The sequence below is a fragment of the Panthera pardus genome, unplaced genomic scaffold (assembly GCF_024362965.1).
Source record: "Panthera pardus isolate Hobbes unplaced genomic scaffold, ASM2436296v1 HiC_scaffold_17, whole genome shotgun sequence".
NCBI classification, from domain to species: Eukaryota; Metazoa; Chordata; class Mammalia; order Carnivora; family Felidae; genus Panthera; species Panthera pardus.
In genome coordinates, this window is record NW_026526732.1 from 20,691,545 (window position 1) to 20,709,937 (window position 18,393).

Genomic DNA, 18,393 nt, shown 5'->3' on the forward strand with positions numbered 1-18,393 from the left:
CTCGGGGCTCCGCCTCGGCCTGGGGCGTTCGGCCGGGGCCCGCTGCGCGCCCCCTCCCGGCCTTCGAAAGCCGCCCCGATCTCCCCGGGTGCCCCGGGCTGACCCTTCGCGGCCGCCGGGCGGAGCGGGGCCCGGCGCGCCCCTTTCGCCTTTGCTCCCCGACCCTCCGCCCTCTTCCCCGCACACCCTGCACCCGGTGCCCAGTGTGTGTCCTCCGCGCCCCCCGCGCCCCGGCCGCTGCCGGGTTCGCTCGTCAGCTCCGCCTTAGTGGTTTCTGTGTCTTCCCGCCTCGTTCGCCGAGAAATCACCCAACCGGTGGAGCTGGCCTGCTCGCTCATCCTCGCGCCTCCTTTCCCTCTTAGATCTGAGAGTGAGCGAGTTGCAAACACGTTGAGTGTTTCTCTTTTCGGCCAGACTCTGGTTTCTTAGGCTATACACACAGTATACGTAGTTGTAAAAACAGCCAACTTTCAAGGTAAAAACTTACTGTTTCCTCGGCACACCTTAAGCCCACTGCCAACTGCCAGTATATGTGTCTGTCAACCTATCATGTATCTGTCTCACGCGCAGATCGTGCAATAGAGGATTCTACGCCTTGCCTTTTCTTGCCTAACGATATGTTGCGGATGCTTTTTAGTGTCACTCCATAGAGATGTATTTCGTTTTTTAAACGGCAACAAGATAGTCTGCATCTAACTTGGGTGCATTTACGTTGTCTCTTTCTCCTTTGCTATAAACAGTAATAGCTTAATGTGTGCAGCTGTCTTTGAGTATTTGGGAGTGTTGCGGTGGGGTGGATTCTGCCAAGGGAAATTGTTGGGTCAAAGTGTGGCCATATTTTACGTTTCAAAAAGGACTGCCAAATTATAACCTGAAAAGGTTCTACCAATGTAGACTCCCGCCGGCGATGTGTGAATTCAGATGGCAATTTCTCTTAAGTGTGGTGTGCAAAGTACAGGATTGGAGTATGTGCGATTCAGTAGTTGTCTAACGATGATGAAATGAATGTCTCTGTAGAAGTTTATATGACAAAAATGGGCCATTTAGTCATAATGGTGTGGAAACAAAGAATCAGTAAAGAGCTTGAGTATTCTGTAATACGTTTATATATTATCCTTGTCCCACTGGGTTTTATGGCCCGGTGGTATTTATTGTTACTTTGTATTACCATGCCAGAATTGGAAGGTAGCCTCACCAGTTTATATGCCCTTCTTTATAGGATACTTCAGTAGGATACTACTTTAGTAGGATACTACTTTTATTAATGATATTATATAATAATTTTTCACAGTAAAATATCTGGTCATTTTATTAAAAATTAAAGACTTACCCTTCCCTAGTCCCTCTCCTTTTCTGTTTTTAGCTTTTCTGATATTCCTTTCAGAGTTCGAAATAATTTGCTTATTATTGCTATTTCTTAATGTATTAAGTTTAACTTTTCCGAGCTTAGATTTTCTGAGTTACTAGGTAAATCATATGTAATATTTTAAAATTAGAAATCGACAGCCACTGTATACCCATAAATTTAGCCATCATACTGTGAAATATGAAGAATTTAAGTTCGTTATCTTTCTCATCTTTGCTGATTTTTATATTATTCTTTGATATAAAAATTATATATTTATATCATTGTTGTCTTTCTATTACATAGAAATTTCTGTGTTAGAATTCTATTATATGGAAAGTTACTCCTGTGTAAGAGGATAAGAAAAATAACTGACTTACACATGCTTCTCTCTCTCCTTACTTTGGTTAATTATTTTCTCTACATTGGTAAGTTTTGTAATAATTTATATTTTGTTTTATAATTGTTACTATTCCTTCTTGTTTTAGATTTGGTAACTTGATTCTAAGAATGGTAAATTAACAAACAGCATTGTGAGAGGTGTTGTAGGATTGTGGAGCCAGAATGCCTGGGTTCACTGACCTGTGTGTGACCTTGGGCAAGTTACTAAACCTTACTGTTCTGTTGTTGAAAGAACCAAACTGACTAAAATCTAAAGGAATTAGAATAGGACTTACATTAAGTGTTAAGTAAGTGTTAGTGATTATTACCTTTACTGTTATGATTGGGAAATAATTACTGCAGAACCAAGTAGTGCAATTAGTCTCATTAAAAAGGAAATATAATTTTGTGACACGGAACCTGTGCCACCGGAAGGAAAAATTCTCTGCTCTTCTGCTATAAATTACGATTAGAGTTTACTTAAACTTTGTATTTGGGTGGTAATGTTCTTCTACAACTTGTTTTAAAATTTCTAGTTAAATTTTTTTAGCAGAAGACCCACACTGATCATCAGAATTTCCCAGCTTGATTAAGTATTTGATGGATACAGATATCTCACTCTTTGAAAATATTTTTCCTTGAAAAATTGGGGTTATTCTAATTTTCACTGATACATAGCTTTCTGAGCACAGCTATCTGGGACTTTTTTCTTTTTTTTTCTTAATTGAACCCCTGTGTTAGTTACATTGTTTGGGATTCCGTGTCTTCCTCTTTCTTAAATATCTTACTCATTTTGTTGGATTGTATCCTAAAATAATTTTGAAGAAACAGTAAATGAGAGGTAACCTATCTGAGAGGTTACATACCTGAATACTTAAATGCCTGAGGATATCTTTATTTTGCCCTCACATTTGATCATTTGGTAGAGTTTTCTAGTCTCAAATTAATTTTGCCTTAGAAGCCGTTGCCTCAGCGCCTTCTAGCACCCATTGTAATTGACAATTGTGATGCTAGACTAAGCCCATTCCTTTGTAGGCAGTCTGTTTATTTTTTTCCTCCCCTTTTGAAGCTTTACAAGCTTTCCTTAAGTTATTTTACCAGGATTTATCGGAGTCTCTTTTGTTTATATTCCTTGACAGTTAATTGGTTGGCTGTTTCAATTTCAGGAATTCTTTCTTTGAACTCAGGGAAATTTTTTATTTTTTCATTTCCTCCCCTGTTTTCTTTGTTCTTCCCTCTGAAATATCTGTTACCCATATATTGTACCTTCTGCATATATGTAAGTATCTCTTAAATTTTGTCTTGTATTTTCTATGTTTTGTGTTTGGATGGATTTTCCTGACAGTGTTTCTCAGATCACTGTTTGGTTTTTAATTAAAAAAAAAAATTTTTTTTTAACGTTTATTTATTTTTGAGACAGAGAGAGACAGAGCATGAACAGGGGAGGGTCAGAGAGAGAGGGAGACACAGAATCTGAAACAGGCTCCAGGCTCTGAGCAGTCAGCACAGAGCCCGACGTGGGGCTTGAACTCACGGACTGTGAGATCATGACCTGAGCCGAAGTCGGACGCTTAACTGACTGAGCCACCCAGGCGCCCCTGGTTTTTAATTTTTTTTTAATGTTTATTTATTTTTGAGAGGGGAGGGAGGGGCAGAGAGAGGGACACAGAATTCAAAACAGGCTCCAGGCTCTGAGCAGTCAGCACAGAGCCCGACGTGGGGCTTGAACTCACGGACTGCAAGATCATGACCTGAGCTGAAGTCAGACGCTTAACCCACTGAGCCTCCCAGGTGCCCCTCAGTGTTTGGTTTTTAATAGTAGCCATTCCATGATTTAGTCCTTACACTGGAATTTTTTTTTTTTTTTGGTAATCATATTTTTAATCTTCCACATTTTCCCTGTTATTCTCTGATTTCTTTTTTAGGAACTGCTTTTCTTCCTATATGGATACAATTAATAACCGAATCTTTCCGATGATGACATTAGATAGAATTGATTGAAAGTTGTTTCTGTCTTGCATTTATTTCTTTTTCTCGATAGGCAATTGTTTTTTTATACTACAGATTTTCCTCAAATATCTGGTAATCCTTGGATGACCATTCATTTTTATGAATAAAGGCTATGTGGATTAGTATAGGTAGTTGGGCTGGTTTTGTTTTGAAGTTGCTTATGCTTACCCCAGATCCCCTCTACATGGGAGGTCATGCATGAGATACTGTGTAATTTGACAGATTTTGCACAGAGAGGTTTCCTTCCTTAGGGTGTGAGGCTGGGGAGCCAGCCAGCTCCAGGTCCTTACAATTAGCGAGTAAAAACAGACAAACAAGCAAACAAAACTTTACTATGTGGAAAGATATTTTAGCTTATTTATTCCTAAATGGAATTGCTTTTTGTTTTTGTTTTTGTTTTGTTTTTACCTTTACCTCTACTGGGTGGATCCATAGATGTCTCAAGATCTTTCCAGAAAAACCTCTCCTTTCTATGTTTAGGGCATACTGAATTCATGTTGCTGATAGGGTGGGCTGGGAGGAGCCATGTGGGAAACCTTCTTTCCTTCCAGTCTTCTCCAGGTTTGCATCTGTTTATTTGTTAGATCTCTTCTTACCTGTTGCTTTATTTTAGAAATCTTCCCTAACTCCTCTCTTAATCTTTCTCATAGTACCTCTTCCTTTCGTCATACTTCATCTTATAATTTAAAATCACATTAGTTATATTGGCCTAGACTCTTTGATTGCAAGTAATAGAAAACTGAGTGTAAATGAGCCTAAAAAAAAAAAAAAAAGAAATCATTATTAACACATATAACCAAACTAAAAGAAGCATGGAATTTAACCAGACAGAGGTCTCCTCACTTGCTCTCCAGCTCTCTCTCTTCCCCCTTGGGTTTGCTTTACTCCGGTTTGGACTTCATTCTCTCAAGCAAACTCTACCAAGCTGGACTTCCCCACAGGGAGCTCCAGGCTTACATACTCAAAGCCAGAGAAGAAAAAAATGTTCTTCCCTGACAGCTCTAGTTAGTAAAATGTGTGGGAGGGGCGCCCGGGTGGCTCAGTGGGTTAAATGTCGGACTTCGGCTCAGGTCAAGATCTCACAGTTCGTGAGTTTGAGCCTGGTGTCGGGCTCTGTGCTGACAGCTCAGAGCCTGAAGCTGCTTTGGATTCTGGGTCTCCTTCTTTCTCTGCCCCTCCCCGGCTCAAGCTCTCTCTCTCAAAAAACGAATAAATGTTAAAAAGAAAAAAAAGAAAACTGTGGGGGGAAAAAACCGGAATTCACCTTTCTTGAACCAATCCTTCTTGCCAAGGAGGTGGGAGTACAATGAGCACTGTCAACAGCAAACCCTTCTTGGAGTTGAGGAGGAACACGTCCCCCCAAAAGTGTGTAGTGTTTCAGGGACAGTTTAGAATATACGGTGATTAACGGGAGGTTATCAGGAAAACACAACAGTTGCTTAAACAAATAAGAGTTAAATTTTCCACTACAGAAAGTACATAGATAGATGGAGGTGGTGATGGTCCACAGCTCATGGATGTCAGGAGAGGGGTCATCATATTTCCTTGGCTTTTTCCTCAGGACACCAGCTGCCGCTCTTATCACCACCTCTGCATCCAGTGGAATAAGGGAGGAGAGAGAAGAGTGGAAGTGTCAGCCATGATATCCCTTTTATCTAGAAAGCTGTAACTTCAGCTCAGTCCTCTCCTGTCCAAAACACACACTTCTTTTCACTTGGTGATTGTGAGTAAAGCCTCCGTAAATGGTGATGTGCAAGTTTTTATATACACATAATAAAGATTTTGAAAAATATTTAAGAATGGGTTTGCCAATCATATAAAGCTAGAATGAGCTTCAGGAGAAACTGCCAAACCATCTTCCAGAGTGATTCTAGCATTTTTCATTTCTACCAGCAATGAACGAGACTTCCTATTGCTACACATCCTCATCGGCAATTGATTTTGTTAATTTTTTGGATTTTAACTATTCTTACAGGTATGCAGTAGTCTCTGAGTTTTAAATTTTTAATGTTTATTTTTGAAAGGGAGAGAGTGTGAGTGGGGGAGGGGCATAGAGAGAAAGAGGGAGACACAGAGTCTGAAGCAGGCTCCAGGCTCTGAGCCGTCGGCACAGAGCCCCATGCGGGGCTCGAACTCACAAATTGCGAGAATATGACCTGAGCTGAAGTCAGAGGCTTAACCGACTGAGCCACCCAGGCTCCCCTGATTTTTAAATTTTTAAAAAATGTTTATTTATTATTTTTGAGAGAGACAGAGCATGAGCAGGAGAGGGGCAGAGAGAGAGAGGGAGACATAGAATCTGAAGCAGGCTCCAGGCTCTGTGCTGTCTGATGCAGGGCTCAAACTCACGAACCATGAGATCATGACCTGAGCCGAAGTCGGACACTTAACCAATTGAGCCACCCAGGCACCCCTCTGATTTTTTAAATTAGCAATTCCCTAATAATAAATGATGTGAAGCATCTTTTTATATGCTTATTTGTCATCTGTAATGTCTTTAATTGGGTGTCTGCTCAGATCTCTTCTCCACTTTTTAGGTAGGTTGTTTGTTTTCTTATTGCTGACTTTTAACAGTTCTTTGAATATTTGGATACAATTCTAAAGTGATAGGTGATTTGCAAATATTTCCTCCCTGTCACCTGTCTTTTCATTTTCTTAACAGTATTATATACAATGTAAACCTTTAAACTTTAATGCAGTCCAACTTTTTTTTTTTTCTTTTATGGATTGTGCTTTTGGTTTTGAATAAAAAACTCATTTCTAAGTCCAGGTTACCTAGATTTCCTTCAGTGTTATCTTCTAGAAGCTTTCTATAGTTTGGCATGTTACATGTAGGTGTATAATCCATTTTGTGTTAATTTTTATTTATGATACAAAGCCTGTGTCTAGGTTCTTTTTTGGTTTTCATGTGGGCATCCAATTGTTCCAGCCCTATTTGTTGAAAACTTTGTCTTTCCTTTTTTGATGTGCCTTTTAAAACTCAGTTGACTGTATTTGCACTGCTCTATGTGCCCATTCTTTCACCCACATCACACTGGGTTGGTTACGGTAGTTTTAGGCTAATCTTGAAATATTAATAGTATGGACCCTCCATCTTTGTTTTCTTCAGTATTGTGTTGAGTCTTTTTGATGTTTTGCCTTTTCACTTACATTTTAGAATCAATTTGTTGTTATTACAAAATAGCTTGCTGTGATTTGGTTGGGATTGCATTGACTATATATCAAGTTTACAAAAATTGACATCTTAACAGTACTGAGTCTTTTAATCTATGAACCTGGAATATGTCTCCATTTAATTAGGTCTTCTTTGATTTCTTTCATTAGTGTTTTGTAGTTGTTCACATACAGATCCTGTACGTGTTTTGTTAGATTTATACATTGTTTTTGGGAGGGGTGTTATTTTAAAGGGTGTATTTAAAAACTTTTCCATTTTGGGGCGCCTGGGTGGCGCAGTCGGTTGAGCGTCCGACTTCAGCCAGGTCACGATCTTGCGGTCCGTGAGTTCGAGCCCCGCGTCAGGCTCTGGGCTGATGGCTCGGAGCCTGGAGCCTGTTTCCGATTCTGTGTCTCCCTCTCTCTCTGCCCCTCCCCCGTTCATGCTCTGTCTCTCTCTGTCCCAAAAAATAAATAAAAAACATTGAAAAAAAAAAAAAAAAAAAAAAACTTTTCCATTTTATTTTATTTTTTTATTAAAAAAATTTTTTTAATGTTCATTTATTTCTGAGACAGAGAGAGACAGAGCATGAGTGGAGGAGGGGCAGAGAGAGAGGGAGATACAGAATCAGAAGCAAGCTCCAGGCTCTGAGCTGTCAGCATAGAGCCCAAAGTGGGGCTTGAACCCATGAACCATGAGATCATGACCTGAGCTGAAGTTGGTCGCTCAACCGACTGAGCCACCCAGGCGCCCCAAAACACTTTTCAATTTTAAATTTCAATTGTTCATTGCTGATACATAGAAGGAAATTGACTTCCATATCTATTGATATTTGTTTGGATGCTGGACATTGTGGTTTTACATTGTTTTAGAATTTCAAATTTTTTTTTCTGGCAGTTATTTGTGAATTAGTTACCTTTGAAGTTTATCTTGAAGTTTTATAAGGTTTATATAGGTATATAGTAGTTTTTAGTGTAGGGCTAAATTAGCCCCACTACTAAACAATGACCCTTCTAATGTTCTCTTTTGAATGCCCCATGTATTAAATAAGATCTCCTCACCCTGATGGAAATGCACATGTTTCTCCGTTCTGTATTAGCTCTGCCAAGTCTTTAGCATACAATATTCAGAAATTTACTCTGTTTTTTGTATGGCTTGCCATTTGTCCTTTGTATGGCTCTATCAAATTTCATTTTATGCATCCACAGATTGGCACAAAGCTGAAGAATCTAGGAGACTTTTGTGAAGATTTATCAAACTCTTTCTCTTCATTGCTTTCTCATTTCTGGAATTTGTTCTTACAAATTCTACTCACCCTGTTCTCCCCATATTTGTATTTCTGTTTTCTCAATTATAGGTACCATTAAGTTCTATTTGGAATCCTGTCCCTGTGTCATGGTTCAGAAATTCTCTATAAGTAGAAATCCATGGCATTCATATTGTTCGCCTTGTTTCTTTCTCTTCTCTCAGAAATTATAGTCCTGTGCTGCCTTTTGTTCAGCATTTGAAAGCAGTTGTTTCATATATTGTGCCATTGTTTTAGTTGTTACGTTAACAGGAAAGAGAAGAAGTCTTGGACTGATTTTTAAAAGTTTGCAGGTAGATATTTTTCTAGCATATTTTTAAAAATTTTGCAGAACAATTCTTTTTTAAAATATGTTTATTTATTTTTGAGAAAGAGAGAGAAAGAGCCAGCACAGAGCCCGGCTTGGGGCTCAAACTCACGAACTGTGAGATCATGACCTGAGCTGAGATCAAGAATTAGATGCTTAACCAACTGAGCCACCCAGATGCCCCACAAAATAATTCTTGATTTTGTGGTTTATTTCTAATATATTTATGTGTGTGTGTATTTATATGTACATGGATTCACACACATAGAGTCTAATATATGTATTTTTCTTGTTAAAATTAGGTTGTTTTCCTGGTTTTCTTTTTTTTTTTAATCAAAAAAAAATTTTTTTTTAACATTTCTTCACCTTTGAAAGACAGAGAGAGACAGAGTGCGAATGGGGAAGGGGCAGAGAGAGAGGGAGACACAGAATCCGAAGCAGGCTCCGGGCTGCAAGCTGTCAGCATGGAGCCCAATGCGGGGCTCAAACTCACAGACTGCAAGATCATGACCTGAGCTGAAGTCAGCCGCCCAACCGACTGAGCCACCCAGGCACCCCTCCTTGTTTTCTTTAATGCTGAAGATCCTTAACTCTTTACTTAGAACCTGGCATTAAATTTTGTCCCTACTCAGTAACACTCTGTCTCGGTTTATGGTTTTAGATGTTAATGGCCGTAAGTTCAACATTCAAATTATCACTATTTTTACTCCACTCTTTTTTTCTTTTCAAAAATTAATTTATCTTCATTTCATATTACTTTTTGTGCCACAACAATGATTATGTTAAAGTAGAAATGACATGAACATTTCTAATTTTTAAATAATCTATTATAATTTAAGGAGATTAAACAAATCACCATGCATAACTTTATATTTTAAGATAATGTATTAGTTTTCTAGGGGTACCATAACAAATTACCACAGACTGGATGACTTAAACAACAGATTTATTTTCTCATAGTTCTGGAGGCTAGAAGTCCCAAATCAGAGTTTCAGCAGGATTGGTTTCTTCTGAGGTGTGTGAGGGAAAGATCTGTCCAAGGCCTTTCTCCGTGGCTTGTAGATGGTCACCTTTTCCCTAATCCTTACTTGATCTTCTCTCTATGCATCTCTCTGTCCAAATTTTCTCTCTTTATGAGGACACCAGTCACATTGCATTAATGCCTATCCCAGTGACTTCATTTTAAAGTTGACTACTACTGTAAAGGTACTGTTTCGAAATAAGATAATATTCAGAAGAACTGAAGGGTAGGATCTCAACATATGAATTTTTGGGGACACAATTCAACCCACAATGTGTAGTAAATTTTTTCTAATATCTAATTCGTTATTATTAACATTCTAAATTATTAAAGAAGGTTATCAGTTGTCTTTGGGTGGGAAAACTTGCCCTATGCCTACTTCACTGTTTTCTATACTCTAGATAAAAGACATGTATTTAGAAGGTAATATGAAGGGATACCATAGCACAGTGGAAAGAACAAGTGTTTGGAATAGGATAAACTCTGATCAGACATCAGATTCTGCCACAGACTTGTATAACCTTATATAAATTACTTAACCCCATAACTTTGTTTGCTTCCTTTCTAAAAAGGGATGATTAAAAACTGTACTAGGGTTGTTACGAGGACTAGTTCATAAAGTGCCTAGAAGAAAGTAGTAGCTATCACTTTGAAATAGCCAACAATTTATAGCAGCTGAATTACCTTGGTCTTTTCATTTTCAATACAAAATTCATTGATCTTGAAGAAAGTTTATGTTCATAGAAGCAGCAGTTTTGTGTAATATTTGACTAATCCATACAATGGATTATATTCTAGATTATGCTACATCTCCCAATATTACTTGCCTTTCCCATTTCTACTTCTGCTTCTACTCCAGCTATGCTATACCTTGGGGAAGACTTGGTTTGAGTGGAGGATAGATGGACATGTACTGAATAAGAGATATCATCCACATTGCAGCTGAGTTTTGTGGATACAGTGCACTCAATTTTAATTGGATAAACTTTGAGTAGAAGAACAATCTCCGAAGTATGACCTTGGTCCTTTGTTTCATCCATTATGAGGTGAGAGTCTTTCAAGAACATAGTTTTGCTTACTACACTCAAAGGAACCATCAAAAAGGAAGGAATCAAAGTTAAGGAATCATTAAAAAGGCAGTACACACAGAGGGGCCTGGTAGAGCATTACAGGAGAATAGTGTAATGAGATAGGAATGACAAGGATAAGGAAACCTTTGAAGAGTGACATATGACATGGTCAAGAAAGATTTATTTTGGTAATAGTTTATTACTGTTGAATGAAAAATTCCACCTAAAAATTATAATGAAACTTTACTGTTTCTTGGTCACCTGAAATTATTGTACGATGATTTCATTTTATGATGGAGAAAGTGGGGTCCAAAGAGGTTTAGTGGATAATCTAAGCTCACACGGTGCTAACCTATGGGAAACGCTGGCTGTGGGAAACAGCTTCTTTTAGGCATGATTCAGCACTAAGCAGGGCATGGGAATTTGGTGAATGAATTTTAATATCCCATCTACAAACTCTTAACTGTGGGACTTCACAGATGAGAAAGAGTTCGTGCTGGCTGTGTAAGATCTGGGATATCTCTGTATTATCGGCGAGAAGGGAATTGACAGAGAATGAGAAAGAATGGGGAAGTGAGTTGATACTCTACTTACTCCAAATGATCCTTCTCTTGACATTCTCTTGGTGGCTCCCCAACTCCTTTTTCTTGAGAGCATTCTTTTTTGTGTTGTATCAGCCAAAATGACCCGAATTTTTAATAACATCAAGAAGGATCTTCAAACCAAAATGGCAAGCATTTCCTTGCCTTGTGGATCCAAACCAGTTGTACTAGACAGGAGGAAAATAATCCAGGAGTAGATATTATTGCAGTTTCTTATTCAGTCTCCTCTAGTACCTGATCCTCTATCATTTGCCAGAGAGTTAATGAGAGCTGAAATGAAAATTCTTGCTGCTTTTATACGATTTGTTCATGTCCCCTAGAAGCAGAATGAGGTTCTAGTTTTAGGGTAGGTTAAAGAAAAAATATTGTCGCATGCTCACACAGTGTGGAGGGAGAAAAGTTATGAACTTTTTCTTTTTAAAGGTGGTACATCGACTACAATCTTAAAAATGTTCTTTGCTGCTCCTAAAGAAACAAAATAATTAGTTGGATAAAGCATTAATTTAAACAAGTGTAGGGGCACAAGTATAGGGTTAAGCATCCGACTCGATTTTGGCTCAGGTCATCATCTCATGGTTTGTGAGTTTGAGCCCCGTGTTGGGATCTGCGTGGGCAGTGTGGAGTCTGCTTGGGATTTTCTCTCTCTCCCTATCTCTCTGCCCTTCCCTTGCTTGCTCTCTGTCTCAAAATAAAAAATACTAAGAAAATAATTTAAAAATTTTAAACAAGTATAACATACTTTATGTTGTTTAATTTGGGAAAATAAAATGCATATAGTGGAGATTTTATATTTCACTGTGTTTCTTTGTGTAAAAATAATGCTCATGAGTATTTGGGATGCGAGAGGGAATGAGGAAAAGATTTACAGTTGGACTTAATGAGATGAGAAACGTCAGAGGAGATTTCAACTTTCTGCAAAAGACTCAAGCTCTGCTGGCAGGTCAGGTCCCCCTCGCTGGGCGTCTCTTAGATCTCGCTATCGGCTTCTGTACAGGAAGGCTCATTAAAATGTTCTGTTATTCCGAGATCCTCAACTTGAATATTGTTATCTGGACAGTTCTCTGTTTTTTGCTCCGATGGTGGGATCCTGGGCTGCGTCCAGCCAGCGTAGGTCTGTAGTACAGCCAGTATGCACCGAGTGAGAAGCTTAACATTTTCAGTTCTATGACCTTCATGTTTTTAACTGTTAAATCATAATGTCACGTTAACATAACATAGAGCTTTATCCTGAATTTTAGCTAATTAAACCATAGAGAATTAGATAAACGGTTACTGTGAAATCATTTTCTTTTCAGTTTAGTAAACTATAATTTTATATTATAGTTATTATATTATATTATTATGTTATAATTATATTATAATGATGTAATATATTATATTATATTGTATTGTCATAATTCTATATTATGTCCATGAGCAAAGAAGATTTTTATCAACATTTCACTTATGATTGCCAAAATTTCTGGATGCTATATTTGTAGATTTTATGAACTATTTGTGCCTTTGGAAAAAGTTACTATAGCATTTAGATTCATGTCTTCTGCTATAAAGTACCAATTTATTACCTTCATCATTGACTGAAATCACTAAAAAATCTATTTGAGGAGCGTGACGACCGTTACCCAGAACAATTCCAGAGCTGGAGAAATTTTGGACTCCCATTCACCGAAGATTGTATTTGGAGGTTACACTGTTATTTCCATGATCTTCTATTCAGAGCTAATCTCAATATAGTGTATTAAGTTCTGAGGTGGTGCAGATTCTGAATGTTGAATACAGAAACATGTTGGCTTAAAGCATCGCTTTAACACTAGTTCAGAATAATTATGAAGAAGTTTTGAGCTAATACATACGAATATGCTTTGTAAATGGAAGTAATAATTATTTTATATTAAAATATTGACAGGATTTTATCACTGGCTTATTTATATTTATCGTTTTTTAGTGATATTTCGCATTTGTTTGCAATGAGGGAGTATCCTATAAAAATTTTCTTAGAAAAGCACTTTACCCCCGAACTGTGTATACATTTTTGCAAAAGCTTCAGTCTTTACTTACTCTGCTTGGAAATTTGAATCTGCAATTTTTACTTGATGATGTCTTTTGATTGTAGTTGAAGAGGTTTTATTATTTTTCAGAGAGATGCACTTAGAATTCATTAGTGAATCGATCTAATTAGGTGTGAGGAATGTAGAGAGACATCATCCAAATCAGGCTTAAAACAGGGAACTCTTTTAGGTACTCTGCTATTACAAAGATGAAAAAAATACTATGAAAATAAAAATGTATTAATTTCACTAAACTTCACATTTTAGTCTTGTTTAAAACCTTACTTTGGTATTAGCCATTGAGAAAGGATGTATATAACTTTCCCTTCCTCAATTAGAAAAAAATCCTAACAAATCAGAATAGGTGTTTGATTCACATATTCAACTCAACACAATTTTGAGGCTCAGTTATCCACTTGGAATTGTAATAGGTGCTTGGAAACAACAGTGAAAAATTCACAGCTCTTGAACTTAAGAGATTTATATTCTAGCTGAGAAGACAAAGATTTATAATCAAGGAGGGACCGTGACAGAAATCTGAAAATCTATATGCAGTGATGCGGAGGAAGTTCATCCCAGTAAGAATTCAGGAATGGGAGAGGGGTTAGGGAAGTCTTTATAGAAGGGATAGTGTTTTAAACAAACCTGGTATTTAAAGAAAGATGGGATCTTCCCTCATTATTTTTTTCTGTAATTGTGAAAGTAAAAGCATCAGAATTATTTTTAGAAATCAGCCAGATGTGAGAATCATGGTTTTATTAGAGTGACAAGGGAAAAGCCGAAGTCTGGGGTTCAAAGGCATTTAAGTTTTTAGGCCTTTTGTGATAGGACTCCCTGGAAGGCCTGTGATGGGTGGCTGAGCTGTACAGGGGAGAGTGCTTTGGGGGCAGCTGGTGAGGGAGGTGGGAATGAGGACTGCAGGAGGGAGGGGGGCATCCTCTGTGCGGGGGTGAGTAGGGCCTTCTTTCCTGAGGCCTGGAGGACTGAGGCAGGGACAGCCTTTCTCTCTGCTTTGTTCATTTTGAGCCACTGCTGTTGGCATCTTTTCTTTTTCTGCAAGTGTAACTCAGGGAACTCTGTAGTGAATTTTCTAGATGCATCAGTGATTCCCTAACCTGACTGAGCATTAGGATCACCTGGTGCATTAATTAGTTAATATACAGAGCAATATTGATTTCAGAAGTAGAATTCAGTGATTCCTCATTTATATACAACACCCAGTGCTCATCACAACAGGTGCCCTTTTTAATACCCATCACCCATCTAACCCATTCCTCACCTGCTTCCCTCCATCAACCCTCAGTTTGTTTTCTATCATTGAGTCTCTTGTGGTTTGTTTCCCTCTCTTCTCCCCCCCTCCCCCGCCCCCACGCTTCCCATCTGTTCATCTGTTTTGTTTTTTAAATTCCCCATATGAGGAGGGATACCTGGGTGGCTCAGTCAGTGTCTGACTTCAGCTCAGGTCATGATCTCATGGTTCCTGAGTTTGAGCCCTGCATTGGGCTCTCTGCTGTCAGCACAAAGTCCACTTCAGATCTTCTGTCCCCCTCTCTCTTTACCCCTCCCTGCTCACATTTTCTCTCTCTCTCTCTCTCTCTCAAATATAAACATTAAAAAATAAATTCCACATATGAGTGAAATCATATGATATTTGTCTTTATCTGATTGACTTATTTCACTTAGCTTAATACATTCTAGCTCCATCCATGTCATTGCAAATGGCAAGATTTCATTCCTTTTGATGGCTAATTTCCAGTATGTATATGTATATATATATGTACATATATATATAAACACACACACACACACACACATGCATCTTCTTTATCCATTCAGCAGTCGATGGACATCTGTACTCTCTCCATAGTATGGCTATTGTTGATAATGCTGCTATAAACATTGGGCTGCATGTATGCCTTCAAATCTGTATTTTTGTATCCTTTGGGTGAATACCTAATAGTGCAACTGCTGGATCGTAGCATTGTTCTATTTTTTTTTTTTTTAACATTTATTCATTTTTGAGCCACAGAGACAGAGCATGAGCAGGAGAGGAGCAGAGAGTGAGAGAAACACAGAATCCGAAGCAGGCTCCAGGCTTTGAGCTGTCAGCACAGGGGCCAACACAGGGCTCGAACCCATGAACCAGGAGATCATGACTTGAGCAGAAGACAGATGCTTAACCAACTGAGCCACCCAGGCACCCCTACTTTTAGTTTTTTGAGGAACCTCCATTCCGTTTTCCAGAGTGGCTGTACCAGTTTGCATTCCCACCAACAGTGCAAGAGGGTTTCCCTTTCTTTGCATCCTTGCCAACACCTATTTTTCTTGTGTTGTTAATTTTAGCCATTCTGACAGGTGCGAGGTGGTATCTCATCATGGTTTTGATTTGTATTTCCCTGATGATGAGTAGTGTTGAGCATCTTTTCATGTGTCTGTTAGCCATCTGGATGCCTTCTTCGGAAAAATGTCTTTCATATCTTCTGCCCATTTCTTAACTGGGTTGTTCATTTTTTGGGTGTTGAGTTTGATAAGTTCATTATAGATTTTAGATACTAAAATCATATATGTTAATGCAAATTTCTTTTCCCATTTTGTTGGTTGCCTTTTAGTTTTGTTGATTGTTTTCATTGACCTAGTGAGCTTTTAAAATGTTAAAAACATTTTAAAAATGTTTTTATTTATTTATTTATTTTTGAGAGAGAGAGAGAGAGAGCGCAAGAGAGTGAGCGGGGGAGGGGCAGACAGAGAGGGGAACAGAGGATCTGAAGTGGGCTTTGTGCTGATAGCAGCGAGCCCAATGCAGGGCTTGAACCCACGAACCATGAGATCATGACCTGAGCCACCCAGGTGCCCCAACCTGGTGAGCTTTTTAAACATACAGATTCTTGGGTCAGTTGCAGATTTATGGAATCTCCAAAGGTGGGATCTAGAAATTCATTTATTTAAAAGGAGTTTTATTGAGATCTAAGTTACATGTCATAAAATTCACCCCTTTAAGCGTAAAATTCAGTGGTTTTTAGTATATTTACAACGTTGTGTAATCAACATTAATTCTCCAACATTTTCACAACAAATCAATCCCCATTTCTCCTTCCTCCATCCTCTGGCAAATGCAGTAATATATTTTCTGTCTCTGTTCATTTGCCTATTCTGAATATTTCATATAAATGGAACCATGCAATATGGGGCTCTTTGTAACTGATTATACATTCTTCATTCGTACTTTCATGATTTAAAGACACTAGCTCAGTCACTTAAGTAAGTTTGTAGGAGCATAACTTCTAAGGCTGGGCTGATTACATCATGAACCCCTGGGGTGTGACAAGCATTTCCTAGTCTACATCCTTAAGAGATTTTGATTTAATAGTTCTGAGACTGGCCAGGGACTAAGAATTTTACACTTTCCCAAGGTACTTTTGAAAACCAGGTGGTTTGGGAGACCACTGTAAGGGATTCTGCAAGTTGCAATAGTTCCATTCAACCCATACCCCACCCCCAGCCACCTCTTTTTATTTTCATCCTACTGCTTCTGTTATGGTTTGGTATCTTGGCATTTCAGTGGCCTTTTACAAGATCTAACTCCTTTGTGTCCCTTCTCTATTCAGTCCTTCCTCCACGCTGCTACCAGGATTATCTTCCTAAAATACAAATTGGATAGTGTCACATCTATGATTAAAAATTCTTTGATGATTTCTTATTTCCTACAAAATGAATCCAAACTTCTTACTATGACCTTTGAGGCTCCTCACAATCTGTCAGTTATCTACTTTTGTCTGCACTCCTGCCGCTTGCTGAAAACAATCAAGAGTTCCAGCCACCCAGACTCTTTATTTCCCCCCAACATTTCATGCAACTCTTTGATAATGCTATTGCTTTTCTTGGATTTCTGTCACAGTTGTGGCAGTCTTAGATCTGCAATGAACCATGCTATGTTATTCCATTGGCTTTGGTGGAATAATATGAAAATCAGAGGCGGCTTCTTCAAATAACTTATACTTATGATACAGTTCTTAAATACAAATGATTATATGATGTAAAATTATTGAATCTATCTAAACCAAACCTTCTGGTTAAGGTACAACACCCATACAGGCATATACTTATTTCCTTGAATTAGGGATACAGGGGATTAGTATCTTAATCTCTATGGGGTGTCTGCCATGGTCCATTGGTGGCATTGTAGGACAGATTGCTTTCTCTTTCTCTGGCAGCTGCCGAGGCTATCCGTGTTGGTTGGATTCAGTATGAAGGCTTTCATTAGAGCTTCTGGTCAGAGGCTCAACCTTCCAGCATTAGCAACGGGAAGGAATACTATGCACTCTTCCAACTGGAGATCTTATGGAGCTATGAAAATGGCACACAGTTTAGTGAACTCATATAGTTTTAGTCATATACAGTAAAACTTTGGATTGCAAGTAATTTGTCCTGTGAGTATTCTGCAAGACAAGCAAACATTTCTAATAAATTTTAACTTGATAAATGAGCGATGTCTTGCAATATGAGTAGTATGTGATGCTGAATGTCACATGATCACAACTGAGCCACTGGTTCTCATTCTCTCTCTCTTCCTCTCTCCTTCTCTCTCTCTCTCTCTCTCTCTCTCTGGGATTGTGAGTGATCATCTCCCATGCTCAGATGTTTGGTCTCAGGCCGTGGTGTTAGGCAGAAATAAGTGATTTTTCAGAACATTGGAAGGTGCCCACAACTGGCACTAGTGTATTTTCTGTCACTTAAAAGCGCCCATGGACCGTCCTTTGCTTTTCCATACCAGAGTCAGCTAGAAGTGCTTTGCTTCCTTCTATGTCAGGCTGCCTGCAGATACAGACCCTTTGCTGCCTTATTGCCAGTTACATTAAATACAGTATGACAAGAGTTTATTAATACTGTACTGTAGTCAGCATCCATGAGAGCGTGTACAATGGCCCTCATGCAGAAAAAGGTTGAAAAGAAAGGCAGTAAGAAGAAGGAGATGATTACAGTGGAAGTTAAGAAAGAAAGAAATCGAGAAGTACGAATGAGGTATGCGAGTGGCTGAAATTGCAAGATATTATAAGAAATCCACATCTGCATCTTGTCTGCAGAGGAGGAGGAGAAAAAAGCGGACAAATCCCTTACTTCAAATGAGATTAGGGAGATATGTAAAATGTGG

General features: G+C 38.5%; 1 protein-coding gene across 3 annotated transcripts in view; it reads left to right on the forward strand.

The window, feature by feature from the left end:
- Positions 1–18,393, forward strand: part of EPM2A (EPM2A glucan phosphatase, laforin) — a 166,238-nt gene that overhangs the window by 58,262 nt on the left and 89,583 nt on the right. The window lies entirely within an intron of this gene.